This window comes from Megalobrama amblycephala, unplaced genomic scaffold (assembly GCF_018812025.1).
Source record: "Megalobrama amblycephala isolate DHTTF-2021 unplaced genomic scaffold, ASM1881202v1 scaffold343, whole genome shotgun sequence".
Lineage (NCBI taxonomy): Eukaryota > Metazoa > Chordata > Actinopteri > Cypriniformes > Xenocyprididae > Megalobrama > Megalobrama amblycephala.
The window spans coordinates 23,533-29,990 of NW_025953347.1; the positions used below are offsets into that span (position 1 = coordinate 23,533).

At 35.2% G+C, this 6,458-nt stretch overlaps 1 long non-coding RNA gene across 1 annotated transcript; it reads right to left on the bottom strand.

The window, feature by feature from the left end:
- Positions 1–483: 483 nt before the first annotated feature.
- On the bottom strand, positions 484–868 carry LOC125261171. The gene is made up of 2 exons (XR_007183232.1): positions 815–868; positions 484–678 (listed from the first exon to the last, which is right to left on the bottom strand). It is a non-coding gene; the product is annotated as an uncharacterized LOC125261171 (long non-coding RNA).
- Positions 869–6,458: the final 5,590 nt, after the last annotated feature.

Consider the following 6,458-nt stretch of genomic DNA (forward strand, 5'->3'; position numbering starts at 1 on the left):
CTATTATTTCTTACATCAAAATGAGTTTTTCTGCTCTAGAATCAGCTATGTCTGCCACAGAGCTTTACTTTCCCACATGTGGAACAAGGACTAAACCAAGCATGTGTGAAGTGAATCAGGTGATTTGTAACTTGTTCCTCATTGGAGAAATTGGAAGTGTTACAACTAATCCGTGTTACAACCATCCTGGTCTCCCCTATATCAGTTTGCCAGTACATTATCAGTATTAGTAATATTCAGTTTTCTGTTCAATTCTACAGTGATTTAATGGTGTGACAAATATTTTTACATTTGTATTTGTGGGGTTGCTGCTTATAATTATACAACAAAATAAAAATACCAACATCACATAAATTAAGACTCACTGAAAACAGTATAATTAACAGAGAAATGTAGAATGGATGGTATTAGAATAAAATTAAATAAAGATTTTAAGATCCAGTTCAGAGGAAAGCAAAGCTTTGTTTTGCCATCAATAAACCATCATCATTTCTAATTAAATCTCCAATATATGTCACAATATTTATAATATCTGTTCTGTTTTCTCCTGTTAACCTCTCGTAGATCTGACGTCATTGACCAGAAGAACAGCAGCAGCCGCAGCAGCCACGCCCATCAGAGCAGTGACGACCAATCGGAGCACAGCTTCAACAGAATCACAACAGTGGGCGTGGACTTCTGAAAAAACAAACAATAATAAAATAAAATTGAGATTTTCAACAAGATGACTTTAGCTGTCACAAACTCAAAATAATAATAAAAAAACAACAACAACAAAGTAATTCAGTGTATAAATGCATCAGCCCTGTTGTACCTGCACATGTGTGACAGAGGTGAGTGATGTCCAGATGTTGAGTCTGGTTGCTGATGGGATTGTTCAGCACACAGCTGTAGGTGTTTTTATCCTGATATTCCACCTCCAGAGGTAGAGAGAGACTGATGCTGAGATCAGACACACTGATGCTGGACAATAAACTGTTTCCTTTGTACCAGGAGAGAGTCACATGACTCACATTCACAGCTGAACACACCAATGAACAATTTGATGATGATGATGAAGAACATTGTGAAGAGTTACTGCTGATGACAGGAACAGGCAGATGAGCTGAAAAAATTGGAATAAATGTGTTTAGAAGAGTTTGTGATGTCATTTATTGACTTTAAAATGAAAATGCTGTCATTTATTGCTCACCCTCATGCCGTTCCACACCCGTAAGACCTTCGTTAATCGTTGGAACACAAATTAAGATATTTTAGTTGAAATCCAATGGCTCAGTGAGGCCTTCATAGGGAGCAATGACATTTCCTCTCTCAAGATCCATAAAGGTACTAAAAACATATTTAAATCAGTTCATGTGAGTACAGTGGTTCAATATTATAAAGCGACGAGAATATTTTTGGTGCGCCAAAAAAAACAAAATAACGACTTATTTAGTGATGGCCGATTTCAAAACACTGCTTCAGGAAGCATCGGAGCACAGATGAATCTGTGTGTCGAATCAGCTGGTCAGAGCGTCAAAGTCACGTGATTTCAGCCGCTGGCCGTTTGACACGTGATCCGAATCATGATTCGATACACTGATTCATTTATGCTCCGAATCTTCCTGAAGCAGTGTTTTGAAATCGGCCATCACTAAATAAGTCGTTATTTTGTTTTTTTTGGCGCTCCAAAAATATTCTTGTTGCTTTATAATATTAATATTGAACCACTGTACTCACATGAACTGATTTAAATATGTTTTTAGTACATTTATCTTGAGAGAGGAAATGTCATTGCTCCCTATGTAGGCCTCACTGAGCCATCGGATTTCAACTAAAATATCTTAATTTGTGTTCTGAAGATTAATGAAGGTCTTACGGGTGTGGAACAACATGAGGGTGAGTAATAAATGACAGAATTTTCATTTTTGGGTGAACTAACCCTTTTATTACCCTGTTTGAGATTATAACATGAGAATGAGTAATAAGAAAAACATTCAGTAAATTGAAAAATAAAAGTCATAAATTAATGTCAGATTTTATAAACTCAAGACTGAAAAATCAAAAATTGAGTATAAACTGTAACAAATAAAATAAACTGATATTTAACTCACCATAGACAGTGAGAGTGAAACTCTTTCTCACACTGTTGGTCTGTAGTTTATAATCTCCAGCATGTTCAGTTGTGATGTTTGTGATGGTCAGAGATCCAGTTTGATGATCCAGTTTCAGTCTGTCTCTGAATCTCCCATCAAGAACATCATCATATAGAGTGATTCTGTCCTCCAGTACAATGATTTCAGCTATTAAAGTGTTTTCAGCTCCAAACCTCCACAGAATCAGATCTTCATCATCTATTTCAGTAAAACCAGAGTTTAGAGTGACTGAATCTCCCTCCATCACTGACTTCAGTTCATCAACACCAAACACACCTGAAGAACAGAGAGTCACAGATTAAATGTCCCAAATAACTTAAGTAGACCTCTTTTTTTTGTAACTGTAATGAAGAACAGAAGCCCAAACACATGATTAGTTGTGATTTCATATTTATTTGATGTGTTATTTTTAGTTATTTGGCACTGTTAGCACATTACAGGTGGGAGGAGCCTCAGGGGCATTTGTCTCATCTTAAAGGTCCCATTTTTCGTGTTTTTTTGAAGCTTTGATTGTGTTTATAGTGTGCAATATAACATGTGTTCATGTTTCACGTGTAAAAAAACACAGTATTTTTCACATAATTTACTTATCTGTATACCGCTGTTTCCACTGTCATAAAAACGGGCTGATGACTTCCTTGTTCTATGAAGTCCCTCCTTCAGAAATACGTAACGAGTTCTGATTGTGCCAGCGGTTCCTGTGTTGTGATTCAACAGCAGTTTAGCGCCTCTTACCATAACGTGGAGATGCGCACTGAACAATAACACTGCGCGCGTGCTCAGTGTTATTGTAAACATGTCTTTAATTTTACCCTATTAATTTGAGCCGGAATCAGACCCGGTGATTGGACTGCGGGATGAAAATAACAGCGTTTCGACGACATGGCGACAAACACACTCTACAAACGCAACTCTTGTGTATTCCTGTGGGCGGAGGTTAGTCAAAAAACTGTTTTAGTGACGTCATTAAAGAAGGAAGTAGAGGGATGTAGTCCAAACTGGCCGTTCGATGTAGGCGACTTCTGTTAAATAAAATATCTCGCTTGGCATTGAACTTTGAGCTTTAAAAGTTTACAGATTTTATTTATACTCTAACAACAACATTACACACTAACTAAAGTTTGAAACATGGGATCACGAAGAACGGGATCTTTAAATCTGATTGGCTCCTTCAGCGCTTCTGCTCTGGAGAATGAAGGATAATGGGAAGCCAAATAGTGCAAATCAGGTAAAACCATTGAAAAATGCACTGCTAATGTTTCTCAGAGATAAATGCTAGGAGTAAAATGCCCCAAATGCCCTAAAATTGTACTGAAACTAAAGCAATAAGTGATGAATATGAATATGATTATAGCTCACCAACCAGACGCCACAAGCAGAACAAAACAAACATGTGATCCATTTCAGATAAAGCACTTGAAATATGTGAACACTTCAGTGACAGATCATGAACTAACAGAACTGTGTGTGATTCCTCCACCAATAACAAAAGAGCTCCGCCCTCACTGCACACGTACAGATACTCTTGTGTACACTGGCTATAAATATTCCTCCTAATATATCTCCTATTATTATTACACTGTTCTTAGTAATGGACCAGACATGCATATCACTTTCAGTTATAAAACTGACCTTTAATTATAAAACTGACATTTTTTTTTTATCAGTATTTTTCTATTAAAATTGTGGAATGGTGTTGATGGTCAGAATGGTCACTAATTGTTTTCTTATTGTGCATCAGTCGATCACACTCACACAAACCACATGTCTGAATACAGACGTACTAAATTGCACCCATCGGATCAAACCGCATCTCTGTATAGATGTCAGAGGTTTCACTTTGACTCACAATCTGAGCTGCTCGAGTCTCACATGCATTCAGGTGAATCACATTCATATATGATCTGTGGTTCTCGTGTGCTTTGTTCTGTTATATGTTTTTGCATCAGTTAAGATTCATTCAAATGCTCTGATTTTGAAACCTGCTGCTCATAAATCACATTATTTGATCAACAATTGTTTAATCAAATCAGTTTAATCACTGGAATCACAGCACAGAATATTTGCTGCTTGTAACACTGTTGTTGAACACTGAAAAAAAGAAGAGGTATTACTGGCTACGTCACCACTTTCAAGCAAGTAAGTAAGGATGACCCTAGCCAGTGGTGAAGGGTAATCAACACACAACCTTACTTCCTTTCCTTGTTCCTTCCTCTAAGAATGCAAATAGAAGACGAAGGAATTGAAGAAAGCATGATCAGAATATTGATCACTCAAGTGTCACTTCCAAATAAAGTGAGGAACAATTTAGGAATTAAAAAACATGTTATGAAAAGAAATATGTATGAATAATAAATATATTAAATGATTTAATGGTATTTATGAAAATATACAGAATATATTGAATAATACAAAAGGAGTTGCCACTTTTAATATATTGAAAAAATATATTTACTAATATATCATAATATTATGTAATTTTATGTTCAGTAATACACTTCTTAATATACAGATGATCATGTGATCAGATATGGTACTGCATGTATAATATATTGCTGATATATTTACTTGTGCAGTAAACACATACATATAAAGAAATACTTTATGCAATATATTTTATAACTATTTAACCAATATTTCATATTTACAAGTTTGCGTATAAAAGCAAACAAACCATTGCTTTATAAATAAAGTAATTTCTGTTTTAATGTTGTACGGTCAATCAAATCTAACCACAGGCTCTCTTCAGCTCAATGGTAACCCTAAAAACTCACACATACCAGAAAACCTTTTAAATTCCAAAATAATACAACTTTAAACCCTAATAGATCTCCCCCTATATCAATATTGAGCAAAACACATGAAATAACACTTAATGTTAACATTTACTCTCCTTTAACAGTCAGAAGCAAAGCATGCTGGGAACTAGAAGTCTGTTGTAATCACTGATTGTAACTCATTCTGTGAATATGTGTATGTGTATATGTGTGAATGTATATGTGTGTACAATACATTCACATTTATATGGGAACATGTATGTGCAATATATGAACACAATAAAGAATAAAACTTTATGAATATTATATGTAATTTTTGTCTGCATTTCTATATATTTTATATGTATCAGTAGCCATACATGGTCAATGCAGATATTGCAGCATATTGAAAAATATAAGCAATATTTTCCCATATGGAAATGTATTATGTAATATATCACACTATATTTTGCAGTATATTCACATATATTTTTGTTTCTTAAGGGATGAACAAACCTGTATTTACAGCTGCTGACACTGAAAAAACTGACATCAATTAAAATAAAGGGTTAGAACACCCAAAAATAAAAATGATCACATGATTTACTCGCCCTCAAGCCATCCTTTGTGTATGTGACTATCTTTTTTCAGATGAACACAATCAGATTAAAAAATATATATATCCTATATATAATGGTTGTGAATGGCGCTCACGATTTTGAAAAGCTCATCCATCCATCAAAGTAATCCATACATATCCAAAAGGGTTAATAAAGGCCTTCTGACGCGAAACGATGCGTTTTTTCTATATATAAGAAAAATATCCATATTTATAACTTTATAAACTATAATCACTGACGCTGTAGTCTAGTTCCAGCGGAAGAGTAACCTTTGACCTGAATCATGACGTATTGACGAACACAGAAGAGCAGAAGATAGAGCAAAACAAAACACTGGTCACGAGTTAGAAGACTAAAATGAGAATTACAATATAAGAGAAGAGGAGCTTGAGTTTGTTGTGTCGGAGTAACATAAGCTTAGGAGAAACTAGACGCCTCTCACGACAGGTCTGGGCAACAAACTCAAGCCCCTCTTATATCCGAAATCCTCCCACATTTCTTTTTAAAATTAGAGACACTGCAGCTGACAATCAGACTGGAGATCTCCAAATCAGGAAAGTATAACTAGACTTTGGCCTTTATAAACAACAGTGGCTGACTGGCATCATCTGTAAAAGCCAAATGTAATGATTGTTCCACCACTAGATGGCGGTGTGCACCAGTGGTGTTGGTGAAGGTTAACAGTTAACCAACTGCAAATTAGAAAAATTCAAGTATTCATGTTGTTGAAAAAGTAATTTTTTTATTGAATTTTAATGTAATTTTCACACTCTATTTTTCTGAATCTGCACATATTTATTACACTTAATTGTAACGTAGAAACATTAACTTGGGTAAAGTTGGTTTTAGCAGTTCGCATATAACGCCCACATTTAAACTGTTACAGACTAAAGAAAGTTCAGTGATCAACCATCGGTCGGTTTGCAGTTTACTGCATGAAATCATAC